Raw genomic sequence first — 13,850 nt, 5'->3', positions numbered from 1 at the left:
AATATTTAATATCAGTACATCTTTTTACTATTTTGACAGGCAACCTGAATATAGCATTGAATTATACAGAACATGGAGTTTCACCAAATTTCCCAGGAGGGGGTTACTACTATGTCGGGCTGAAAGGAGAGTAGGACAAACACATGCAGCACTGCTCAGTACCCTTCAGTACACACACCAATAGGATGAGTGGCATTCAAACATTGCACGAGATTTCAAAGAAGTTTCATCATGTTGCCAGAAAACCATGAATTGGGTGGTGCTGTAGTGGGATACGTATTTCTAGGTTTGACTCCTTCTACCTTGTGTTTTCAAAGTGAAGGTCGTCTCTTGGTGCACCAAGAGGACTGAAAAACTCTGCTTTTATGTGATTTACACAAACTTCATTTACCTCTGTTGGCATTGTCCAGGTTGTTGTACAGAGTCTTTACTTTGTTCCTCTAAGAAATCCTCAGAACATAGAAATAACAAATAAGCCTATCTTCAAGTCAAAAAAGAAAAGAAGTGATTTAAATAACTTTAGTGAATTTTTCCCAAGGTCACCCAAGCAAAGATCTTCCACAGATCTCTCTCTTGCTCCCTCTTGCCCTTTGTGTGTGTGTGTGTGTGTGTGTGTGTGTGTGTGTGTGTGTGTGTGTGTGTGTGTGTAGGTGTGTGTGTGTGTGGGGGGGGTAATTATAGGGGTTGTGGGGACCTAATGTCCTCACAACCACAGGAAAACCAAAAGAAATGTCATTTGTGGGGACCTCATTTGGGTCTCCATGAGGGGAAACAGTGTTTTCTTGGCCATGTTGTTGTTACTGAAAAAAGTAAAAGTGCAAAAACGTTTCTTTAGGGTTAGACATTGTTTTGGTTAGGGTTAGGGTTAGGGTAAGGGTTAGGGGTTAGATATGAATGGGAGTCAATGGTAGATCCCCAAAAGGATAGGAAAATACAGTGTGTGTGTGTGTGTGTGTTTGTTTATGTGGATGTATAATTAATATTTAGACAAATAATTTAAAAGTTCAGTTTATTATTTTAGTCAGTCAGGGCTGGATTATCAAGTCTAACACAGTCATTTGTGTTTTCAATAACTGACCTGCAGATCAACTGATTTTAGATTGAACAGCTTGCATTTTGTACTTTATTAAATACTAAAGTTGTGTTTCATATTTATGCTGTTTCTTGTCTTGTGGTAACCAATATATAAAATAAATTTCTCACATTGTGTCTGTGGTGCTGCACAGTGGTGTGGTGGTTCCCACTTTTGCCTTACCGCTACAAGATCCCTGGTTCGTATCCTGGCCGTAACGGGATCTTTCTGCATGGAGTATGCTTGTTTTCCCTGTGCATGTGTAGCAGTTGCGTGCTTTCGCTATCCTGCATTGTGCAGACAATAAAGCGTGGAGCATTTTCCCTTTTGTCACCAAATCCACCATTTATTGGCAGGAGCTGCTAAAACACACTAACATTACTCTCTCAAAGGCACAATTTAGGAAACTCCAGATAATGCACGGCAGCCGTACACAGCAGACTGACAGTGTGTTGAAAATAAAAAATAACAGAACGTGTACCTGGTAAAACACATCGACATCACTCTCTCACAGCCGCACTCTTAGGAAACTCCAGATAATGCTAAAAACACAAAAGAAATTATTCAGCACGGAGGTTAAACTTAATTAGCATATTTTGTTTAAGCAGAGCTTATACTGATTGACTTACCAAGGCAACAGGACACAGCAGACTGAGACTGCAATGTGGGGTGCACACCCCAAGTCTGCAGAGGTCCGGAAGAGTCAGCATGGGAAATAAATATGTAATAGGCGACAAGTGATGACAAGTGGAACCATTAACTCCGTGACACATGCGTGGGTTTTCTCCAGGTTAATTGGTGATTCTAAATTGTCCATAGGTATGAGTGTGATTGTTTGTCTCTCTGTGTAGTCCTGTGATAGAGTGTTACCTGTCCAGGTGTCCTCTGCCTTCACCCTCAGTCAGCTGGAATAGACTCTAGCCCCCACGCGACCTTAATGAGGATTAGGTGGTGTACAGATAATGGATGGGCATTCACTTCTGTAGTTGCCACTAAGGACACCAAGGTCCTTGGTGGTAATTTCAACAAATAAAACATAAATATGGTAGATGGTTTATAGTCTGACTCCAGTTTTCTAAGGAACAATTTTTTTTGGCCTTGTAAAAGCTGCACATTTGAAGACAAACGGTGGGATTTTGCACAGGAGAAAAATATTTGCACCGAAGATAAAGACACATGGTTTCTGCAGGTACATGTGATTTCAGATCATTTGTGACTTACAGGAAGACATGCATTTCACACATGCAACAGTATTTTACATGTACTAATATTAGGCAAGTAAAATGCCTAAACCGCTGGATTTTTGTCCTTGATGAAAAGCACTAACATTTTTAAAACACCAGTTACACCTCAATGTTGGCAAATTATGTGCTTAAATAGTCAGTTGGAGGAAAAGAAAACAAATGACCAAGGATCCCATTGGCTCTGAGTGAAGCTTGTTTTATGCTTTCCACATTCGCGAGGTCTGTTTGGCTCCGTGTGGAAAAATTGCATCATTTTAGCAGCAACGCCCTCTCGAGTGGCCCTTCTTATGCGGAAAATTTCCGCATCGTGCACCTCTGCATTTTTCTAACTACACAGATGGAACTGTGTTGAAAAACATGGCAGAGGACTAGATCCTACTTGTAGCTGAAGTCTAGAAATATGTATACTTATATGATTCATCACACAGAGATCACCGTGACAACCGGGTTATGAACAATTCATGGCGCGAAATTAAAACTAATTGGTGAAATGCAACTATTCGGTAAAATGCCATGTAAGTGGTATAAACAATGGCAAACTTCTTCTACTCTAGTTTAGTACTAGAGTAGACGAGGTAGATGTGTGTTTGCGATACACTGCCCCTTGCAGTTTGGGAGCAGACGCCGCACGGAGTATAAAGACACACACACTCTCTCGCGTGGATTTCCACGCGGCTCGTTCGTGCAGAAAGTATAAAGGCTGGGTTATACATTCTGCACGGAGCTGCACGGACCTCACAGACGTGGAAAGCATGAAACAGGCTTAATCCAGCCTTAAGCAGATTTTTCTTCAATAGGGGAAGCATCTGTAAACGAGCAGTGAAACAAGATCTTGAGATAACCAGCAACACACAAACCCTGTAGCACTTACTTGAAAAGGACTGATGTTCCGCCTCACTAAACCCCAGAACACAGCCTTACTTACATCCTATATATCTCCATAATATATATCGAGGGAAGTCATATATATTATATATATATATATATATATATGACTATATATCCAAATATATAGTCATATGATGCTGACCACAAACATACACACTTAAAAATGTATTGAAGAGGTTGAAACTACAAGTCACGCAATTGCAAATGTGCATCTTTAAAAAAAAAAAAATCTTGTCTGTTTATTATTCGGAAGATATATTTAATTCATAATGTTTTGTTAATTTTGGGTTTATACTCTACATTGTTATTCACATTCACAGCTGTTAGCCTTATTGGGAATTATTTTTTCTTTGAACAGTGACAGCATACAGTAATAGTCTATTCTGCCTTACTTTATCATAGCCCTATTAACTGTCATCAACTAGTGTACTTGAACCATGTCTTTGATCCCCCTTGCCTCTGTAATAAACTAAGGTCTACAGTATACCTATTTCTACAGCGGAACAACACCAGGTTTGTAGATGTTTTGCTTGATCAATGTCCACAGTTAGTTCATAAATGCATACTGTAACTATTAAAAGTCACCGTTAATAATAGCAGATCATTTGCTAGAGTGCTTGTTTCATGTTTATTTGACAGCAGTTATTACTTCAACACTCATGTTGTTAACAGTAGCACATTAAGAGAAGCATATTGTTACTATCAGCAGTAGCACCTTTTTTCTCCTGGAACAACAGTTAGCACCGAAAAGGATGACTCTCATTTTGACTGCAGACAGTTATTAAGTCTTAGCTTATGGTACACAGTGTGGGTTGCATATTCAATATCTTCATTAAACAATTACTGTGCCTTTGTTAAATTGGATGGCCAGCTAATCTTGTTAAGCCATTTGCCAGAGGTCTAATTCCATGGAAGGTGATACAGTGAGCGACAAGACTATTTCCTGGTGTTGCTCCAGGTGTCATATCAGAACCATGGTAATAGGAAGTGTAGCACCGGTATCACACCACTAACTGCGCCACTGGACCAGTTCTAGGTTCTAAGGAGTGGGGAGCAAGGAAAATTACACCAGAGACCGTTGCTTTAAGTAGAAAAGGCCGGCAATTTACTGAATGTGAAACACAAATATAAAACACAGTACATAAAGCCAAAAATACCCTGCAGGTTCCCAATAACAAGGGAAATGGGGAAAAAAAAGTATTTCACTCTTCCTTTTTGTTCTTTAGTTCACCTAGTTTATTTTAGTACAGCTAATCTAATTTAATTAGATCAGTCTCTTTTTCCTAGGTTGTACCTATTTTGGATTCCTATTTTTCTTCCAGAGTTAACTCTTCCTTTCTTTTACAGGCAAGAAATTACCTACAAAACCCAAGTAAATCAAAGTTGACCACAGTTATTCAAATCACATTCAAAAATATAAACATATGCAAATAAAAGTATGACACTTTAAATTTAAGTTCAAGTCCAAATGTGAATTCAAGTGTTCAGTTCAATGAAAAGTTTCAGTTCGACTCAGTCCAAAAAATAATAGTTCAATCAGTTCTCAGTTCTGTTCAGTTCAGTTCAAACTAGTTCCTGATACTCCTACCACTCTGGCAGTGAGTTACCACACGCAGAGGATTTCCTCAATGACGCGATGAAGAAGATGAGTTGAAGGTCTGGGTCTGGCTCGCCATCTTGAATCCCGTCTGTAGATGTGCACGCCCGCACATGGCAGACCAATCCTCACTCCGACCGAGTAAAAAAACCTGACCTGTGTAACAGGCCATAAACACAATAAAACTATTTTTAAATCCTTGAATCACACAATAAATCCTTCACAGTCTCTGAGTTGTAACGTTACTGCTACGGTGTTTTTTGTTTTTTTTTTTTAACTCAAAATGGCAGCGGAGCGGTCTCTTATCTCAGGGCTCCGTCTCCCGCACTAATTACTGCACAAATCTTTCATTTACACAGCTTACACACACTTTTATAACATTCACAGTCTTCATAACCCAAAATATTAACTGGTAAACGGTTTATGACGGCGCATTTCTTTGTAACCAGCTACGTTTTTAGCGTTAGCTTTCCGCCAGAGAAAAAAAATACAACACGGTGAACATACATGAAAATGAACACAAAACTCACCAAAACCAATGTGGCTTAGTTCTCATAAAATCCCCGTCAGTTCCCGACCAGGCAAGTTATGTTTTTCGACAGTTTTATCGACTTTTTCACTGCTTTTTCTATTAATTAATCACCGCTTGTTTTCTCCGATTCCTCCTCTGCTCTCTCCCTCAGGTCTCTGCTGCAGCGTCACTGAGGCGCTGCGTCTGTGTCGCTGGTCCCTTAAAGGGGCAACGACGTTATTTTCTGTCAACAGACTTTTAATCTTAAACATTAAATGATTGCCGAATTAACATTTTTAATTAACTCTGATGATTAATTGACATTAAATGAATCACTTTTAACTTTCAAACTTATTTATGCAGCTTTTATTCAACTATTTATTCTTATTTATGTCATATTTTAACATGGGTTACATCAGGCAGTATTATTAGGATATAATGTGGGAGTTGAGCAGTGATCATATATAATGACTATCTATTCTTATTGTCTATTAGAGGATTCTGGAGACTTCTGGGTCAGGTGTGTTAAGTCATAGTAGCAAGATTTAGGCAAGTTTCCTTCACAGTGCTGTACAGAAGATTCCATTCCATATTCTCACCGTTCACTTCTTGCACACTTTAGTGCAATGTAAACTGAGTTTTACTTGGATGAAATTGACATTGCTATCCATCTATTTACACTCACTTTATTATTCGCTATTGAGTCTAGATTGATGAACAAAATTGCATTTAAAGTAAATCTACGATGCAAAGCAGCTTAACAAAGAGAAGGAGTCTGAATGCTTCCTGATTGTATCCATCCAACAAATCATTCAGCATCAGCTCAGCTGGAAAATTAAAGAGAACAGAGGGTTCTGGGAGCACATTTTCTTCAGTCGTATATTTGTTTAACAAGATATCACCTTGGGTGGGTATTATGTCAAGTTTCCCATGTCTCATTCAAATTGGACAGCAGTTTCAAAATGTCATTGCCTTGCCCTTTAGATCATCCAGTCATCGTTTGTAAAGAAGAAGGGGTAAAAAAGGAACTCCGTACCAGCTCTAAAACGATAAATTCTCAAAACTGTATGAACCGTGTAGCTTATTTCTGACCATTAAATTTGATTTGCAGAACAAGACAGCTACACAGAGCTAGGAAAAATGTGAAGGACCAACAGTATGCGGGATCTCGACAAATTATTTACACTCATTTATTTCATATAAACTTCCGGATTCTATCTTAAAAAGACCATTTAAGACAGCCGTTGTTAAATAATGTGTGGGATTAAACTCAAGGGTTGCATGTGTTATTTCAATAAAAATTAAAATAGCTATCAAACAGGTATATTAGTTTATCAAACCCTATTAATTGGTTAGAAACAGGTTAGACTGGCACAGAGTATTTACCCTTCCTCAGATATGATTATGTGTTAGGATAGTGAGGCACAAGAGTCCAGCCTTACTATACCTTACTTCCACATGACCCCTTCCAACATGGATTACTCAGTAATTATGATTCAGATCTACTCTTGCTTGATGAGAGACACATAAATGAAAAGCATGCTGCAAACACATTCACAAACAGGCCAGAGAAATGATTATAGTATGCAGCACATAGCTGGATGAACATAAATATTCATGCACCAATACGCCTACATGCTGTATCACTTTGTCATGCTAAATCTTTGTCCATGCCCACGTTCACACATGGAACAGCTCACTCTTTATGCATTTAGCAAACACAATTATATTACATAAAACCCAGTCAGTCAGCAGCCAGAGGCAATGTGTTTTCAAACAGGTCACATACAATTAGTCCACATATACAAAACAGTTAGTCAGAAAAGTATTCATTCATACACCATCCAATTTTCAGGGGTTCCCATTAGAATATAGTTATTTTGGTCAGTTGTCCACTATGGCCTAATTATAAAATTCTAGTCTACAGTGTTTTTTTGTGGTTTTTTTATTTGTTTTTGTTTTGTTTTTTTAATGCGATGCTTCTTTTCACTGATTTTTGGGCATTTGGTAGGAGCAAAGACAACAACCCACAATGGTGTGTGTCTTTCAACCCACACTGAATCTGAAGACCTTTAAAGCCTTTTAGAGACTGTCAAAAACTCATCTTTTCAGCCTTTTGTCTGGAACCTATTTTTAATATTTCACAATACTACTTTTTAGATTATGTATTATATTATTATATCTTAGAGGAATAATTATGTCAAATCAGTTGTTTGTACAAAGTGCTCATTCATAACAATACACAATCACTGTATGTGGCCCAGGGGACATAGTTTGCCCATGCCTGGCCTAATACATTTAAAATTGTAGAGCAAAGTGCTGAAAAAGGTGTGCTGGGATTTTGGCAAACAATCTGCTGCCTGTGATGTTTTTGGTCAAATATTGCTGCTGAAATGCAGAAAAATCCTTCCTTAAATCTCTTCACACAACTCAGAGTATTACTTCCTGTGTGTCTCTATCTGTTAATGTGACTGTTCAGTTCAGACTTCTGCAATGTTGAAACTTATAAGGAAATGTTACTAGGTCTAAACTACAAGCACTGCTGGTGCCACTTTTCTGGCTGAGTGACCAGGGTGTGCATTCAAACACGCAGCTGAACTGTTTAGCTGCCATCAGATTAACAAAAAGAAATGCATGTAAGAAAGGGCTATTATAGACAGAAACCAAGTAATTCCCCCTTTAAGCAGCCCTTTGTGACAGTGCCAAAAACAATAACTATCTGTTTACAGAGAAAAAGTTCTAGCTGATCCCATCTTAGAGTGGGTGCCCATCTGCTGCAACTGGTAAGGGTGAAAGGAAAGCTGAGAGAGAAACAATCAGCAAGAATAACCGTGAATTGACATGGAGGGCTGGTCTCCCAGCCCCCAGGATGGGGGAAGCTCTCCAGTGTCAATGAAAATGCCGTGAGCTATACAAATGCAAATCAGAGTGGTCTGCGTCTCTCTTTCTCTCTCTCTCTCTCTCTCTCTCTCTCTGTGTGTGTGTGGTCAGGTGCTGGCTATACTTGTGGGGACCAAATGTCCCCACAACTGTAGGAAAACCGAAAACAATGTCATTTGTGGGGACCTCATTTTGGTCCCCACAAGTTTAAACAGTGTTTTCTTGGCCATGTTGTTGTGACTGAAAAAAGTAAAAGTGCAAAAATGTTTCTTTAGGGTTAGCCATTGTTTTGGTCTGGGTTAAGTTTAGGGTTAGGGTAAGGGTTAGGGGCTAGATATGAATGGGAGTCAAAGGTATGTCCCCACAATGATAGAAAAACATAGCATATGTGTGTGTGTGTGTGTGTGTGTGTGTGTGTGTGTGTGTGTGTGTGTGTGTGTGTGTGTGTGTGTGTGTGTGTGTGTGTGTGTGAAGGGTGGGGAATGGGGGGACTGACTTCACACTGGCATTGTTTTTTTTAAGAGAATAGACACGGTGACATGGAGTTTCTTCATTCGGATTTAACTCATTCGGAATCATCTCATTCAGGATTAAAGGTTTGTGCTTCGCATGTACATGGAAATATTAATTCCGAATTGCGGTTTACATGGGACCGCACACTTATTCCCCTTCCTTCATTCCGCTTCAAGGCTTTGGCGTTGGAAAGGAGTCTGATTGGACAGGGAGTGGACGTGACGTATCCCTGTTTACCAAAAGAAAACAAACTCCATTTGCCACGGCATTTCTTTTCCCCAGCAACACGGAGGAACAACTAATAAGCACACTTTTCTTTTTTTGTTTGAAGTTATTTTTTTGGCTTTATTTGATAGGTGAAGTGAGAGATTGAACGGAAACAGGGGAGAAGACAAATGCAGCAAAAGGCTGCATGCAAGAAGTGATCCTGGGCCACTGCATCAGGGACCAGCCCTTGTACCAACCCGGTCTCACAAGGATTCGTGAAACTATCACGTAAATTAATCTATGGTTACGTGCGCACCAACACGATTTCTCATATTTTACGTGTTGCTCACAACGAAATTCAAACCAATGTATTTCAAGCGGAGGACTTTTCAAGCCACTCAGAACGTATTTCAAACGAATATTTTTTAATGTAAAAGCGTTGCGAATCAAAGCGGAGGACTTTTCATGCCACTCAGAACGTATTTCAAACGAATATTTTCAATGTAAAAGCGTTGCGAATCCAACGCTATATTTTGCATTACATCGTCCCATACATATAATGTGATGCCTTTATTTTTGCTGCAGGATTTGGGTATTTGAGATTAAAAAACGTTAGTGTTTGTTTGTTTGCAAACGGGTTTGATTTTGTTTTCATATCTGAGTCTTAATCACACCTGAATAGAACGTTTAATTAATCAAATATTCCTCGTGTGTCATGTTTCTCCTCGGTCAGATTTAAGCGAGTTACGTAGGGCATTTTGAATCGGTATATTATATTTTTAATGTAAAAGCATTGCGAATCCAACGCTATATTTTGCATTCGCAGGGGCCGGCAATTAGATGTGGCTTCGGGCCAAAATTTGTGTAAACATTATTCGGCCGTTTGACCGACGGGCCGGTGCGCTGGTATTTATTAAATAATTTTGATGAGTGGGTATCTGATGCCTGTATAGCTCAGCATGTTAAGCAGGTGACTCATGTACAAGAGCTGGTCTCGGACGCGGGTTTGATTCCGGTCTGCTTTATTATAATATTTTGGAAGTTTTTCATACACAAATGCAGATTTCTAAACGGACTGCTGTAAAACTTTTTAACATGATTGAAGATATCAAACTCATGGACAACTCCTAACCCATTGGACATTCATGCGGACAGACTCCTGTTTCAATTTAAAAAAAAAACAAAAAAAAACAAAACAAAACGTGCAACACTTCGGCACCTTTCTTCTTCGGTGGTGTCTGTGTAAAACAATGTCCAACATGCAAACAGCACACCTAGCGCCATGAAGCACAAAATGCAGGTGTAAATCAATGGGGTGCTGAACATAGTAATATTCATAGCGGGAATAATAGATAATAATAATAATGATAGGTAATAGAATATCCTGAAATTAAGCTCGACTGTAGACAGGTATTTTGCAAACACTGTGAACACACACACACACTAATATATGTTAGAGAAGCAGATAATGGCAGTAAAGTCAATTATTTTAATAATTTGAAGAGACAATATATGATTACGCCATATATACATATATAAACAAAATACTGACTAATGAACACATATTTCTATATAAAACTATATATATATATATATATATATATAATATCATTTTCTGACATATCTTTTTAATATATATGTATGAATTATATTGATAGTCTATATGTGATTTATATAATAATTTTCTCTGATATATAACTTCTATCTATTGTTTTATATAAAAATATGTGTTCATTAGTCAGTATTTTGTTTATATATGTGTATATAGCGTAATCATATATTGTCTCTTCAAATTATTAAAATAATTGACTTTGCTGCCATTATCTGCTTCTCTAACATATATTAGTGTGTGTGTGTTTACAGTGTTTGCAAAATACCTGTCTACAGTCCAGCTTAATATCAGAATATTCTATTACTGTTAATCCCACTATGAATATTAAAATACGCCGAACCATTTGTCCTGTATCATAGCTACATGTATGACGTTTGCAGCAAAAAAATAAAAAAACGCGTGAAAATCAGTTTAATATTCAGAGTTAAGATGGATTAAATGCGCTGTCAAACAGCGCTGAGTGGAGCGGATGACCGGACCAAGATGGCGAACCCACCGCTCGTCAGCCCCAATAGGCAGTAGCGGTCGATGCGGCGTCTACTCTTTATTATGTCTATGGTGCTGAATGCTCTGGGAGCAAGTCTGCAGTGAAAACACTTTTGAAGGGGTCAAGGGTCACTAAATCAAGGTTCAAAGGTTCAAAGGTTCACTTTATTGTCGTGTCATTCCACATTTGCACATGAAACAATATGAAATTTGACCCTGGTCCCAGTTTCAGCCATCAAAAAAATATAAAAACACTCTCATAAAGACAATATAAGTATAAAGAGACACACTAATATATACAAATCTGCAACATAGATATATGTGCAGTGAACCAACAGTTTGTGCAATATTTAGTAGGTAAATGAATAAAGAGCCTAGTCCAGTAGTGCAGTGTGTGTATGAATGTGTGTATGCTTGTGTGTGTATGTGGGGATGTGTGCATGCATGTGTATTTGCGGGGGAGAGGTGGTGATGATATGAAAACAGAGTCTACAGAGACCTGTTCAGTAGCCCGACAGCTTCGCGGAAGAAGACTTCAAATGAAGGAGGCATTTTGTGCAACAAGTATCATAAAAGTCATTCCCAGTGGAATTCAAGTCTGATATTGTGTGGGACTATTCAGAGCAGTCACATGAAGCACTGTATCTGTTTTCAAGGGTCTAGCCCCATGGGAACCCGCGTTTTTCAGCAGTGAGGCCTAGTAGTAGTGGAGAAGCCTGAGGCCTTCAGACATGTAAAAAAAAATTCCTGCTCGGTCATTTTTGGGTCTAGTGACACCAAATCGTACACGCTCCTAGTAGACCACCTCCTGACCTTGCATATTTTTTTTCAGAGTTTACTCAAAAGGGGCTCGATCATGGCCCTGTTTCTTACTCTACGGTTAACCCTTTAATGTCCAAATGCTTCAAAACGGGCTAAAAAGGTCAAAATCTCGCACAATCCTAAACCAATTTGGACCAAACTACACAGGTTCTATATATAGAGGCTAATGTGAACGCTCATGCACGTTTCAGACCTCCAGGAGCCCTGAAGAAGGAATGAGGGCCAAAAAAAAACCCACGTACCATGTTGAAGTTTGGAGAACGGAGAACACACCTACTCAGTCAAATATTAGGTACCATCTGGCCCCCTGTTGACCTAGGAGGCTGAAATTGTACATACCGACTCACCGGGGGCCCTAGTACTTGTGGTTAAGATTTCGTCCCGTTAGGGTAAAAAATGAGGGTGAGGGTCTCATTCCACTGGCAGAAGGCTCTCAGGGTTTAAAAGTCTGACAACACCTGATTTTCAAACATGAACACTTGGTCAGATTTTTCTAGTGGGACCCTGGGGCTGATCTTTTAGTATGTTATACTAGGCTCTCTTTGGAGCTGAACTGTGCTGGTTTGGTGTCTCTGTGACCTTCCTGTGACCCCTGGCGCAGGGTCAAAGTTTGACATTTTTGGACTATGAAGCCCCACAAATCGGTCATTTTTGCATCAAATGAGCTGAAACTTTTAGGGGTGATTCAGGTGACCTTGGTGAACAATTGATTTGAAGCACAAGTCTCGAGGTCGTTCCTGGAGCTACTTCCGGTTTGGGAGGGGCTAGCAAAACAGTTCCAGTGGATTTAGATTTTAGATGTTTCAGAGGTACCACATCCCAGGTTTAAGTTCTCTGAGTGTTACAGAAGAGAAATGAGAGCAAAAGAGGGACATTTATGAAAAAACATGTTTTTTTTGGCCCTCATTCCTTCTTCAGGGCTCCTGGAGGTCTGAAACGTGCATGAGCGTTCACATTAGCCTCTGTATATAGAACCTGTGCAGTTTGGTCCAAATTGGTTTAGGATTGTGCGAGATTTTGACCTTTTTAGCCCATTTTGAAGCATTTGGACATTAAAGGGTTAACCGTAGAGTAAGAAACAGGGCCATGATCGAGCCCCTTTTGAGTAAACTCTCTGAAAAAAATATGCAAGGTCAGGAGGTGGTCTACTAGGAGCGTGTACGATTTGGTGTCACTAGACCCAAAAATGACCGAGCAGGAATTTTTTTTACATGTCTGAAGGCCTCAGGCTTCTCCACTACTACTAGGCCTCACTGCTGAAAAACGCGGGTTCCCATGGGGCTAGACCCTTGAAAACAGATACAGTGCTTCATGTGACTGCTCTGAATAGTCCCACACAATATCAGACTTGAATTCCACTGGGAATGACTTTTATGATACTTGTTGCACAAAATGCCTCCTTCATTTGAAGTCTTCTTCCGCGAAGCTGTCGGGCTACTGAACAGGTCTCTGTAGACTCTGTTTTCATATCATCACCACCTCTCCCCCGCAAATACACATGCATGCACACATCCCCACATACACACACAAGCATACACACATTCATACACACACTGCACTACTGGACAAGGCTCTTTATTCATTTACCTACTAAATATTGCACAAACTGTTGGTTCACTGCACATATATCTATGTTGCAGATTTGTATATATTAGTGTGTCTCTTTATACTTATATTGTCTTTATGAGAGTGTTTTTATATTTTTTTGATGGCTGAAACTGGGACCAGGGTCAAATTTCATATTGTTTCATGTGCAAATGTGGAATGACACGACAATAAAGTGAACCCTTGAACCTTTGAACCTTGATTTAGTGACCCTTGACCCCTTCAAAAGTGTTTTCACTGCAGACTTGCTCCCAGAGCATTCAGCACCATAGACATAATAAAGAGTAGACGCCGCATCGACCGCTACTGCCTATTGGGGCTGACGAGCGGTGGGGCCGCCATCTTGGTCCGGTCATCCGCTCCACTCAGCGCTGTTTGACAGCGCATTTAATCCATCTTAACTCTGAATATTA

At 39.4% G+C, this 13,850-nt stretch overlaps 1 long non-coding RNA gene across 1 annotated transcript; it reads right to left on the bottom strand.

Annotated features, from left to right (window-relative positions):
• Positions 1-3,818: 3,818 nt before the first annotated feature.
• Positions 3,819-5,574, bottom strand: LOC127531258 (uncharacterized). The gene is made up of 2 exons (XR_007938207.1): positions 5,332-5,574; positions 3,819-4,957 (listed from the first exon to the last, which is right to left on the bottom strand). It is a non-coding gene; the product is annotated as an uncharacterized LOC127531258 (long non-coding RNA).
• Positions 5,575-13,850: the final 8,276 nt, after the last annotated feature.

This window comes from Acanthochromis polyacanthus, chromosome 20, assembly GCF_021347895.1.
Source record: "Acanthochromis polyacanthus isolate Apoly-LR-REF ecotype Palm Island chromosome 20, KAUST_Apoly_ChrSc, whole genome shotgun sequence".
Lineage (NCBI taxonomy): Eukaryota > Metazoa > Chordata > Actinopteri > Pomacentridae > Acanthochromis > Acanthochromis polyacanthus.
This window is presented reverse-complemented; position numbering and strand designations above follow the sequence as displayed.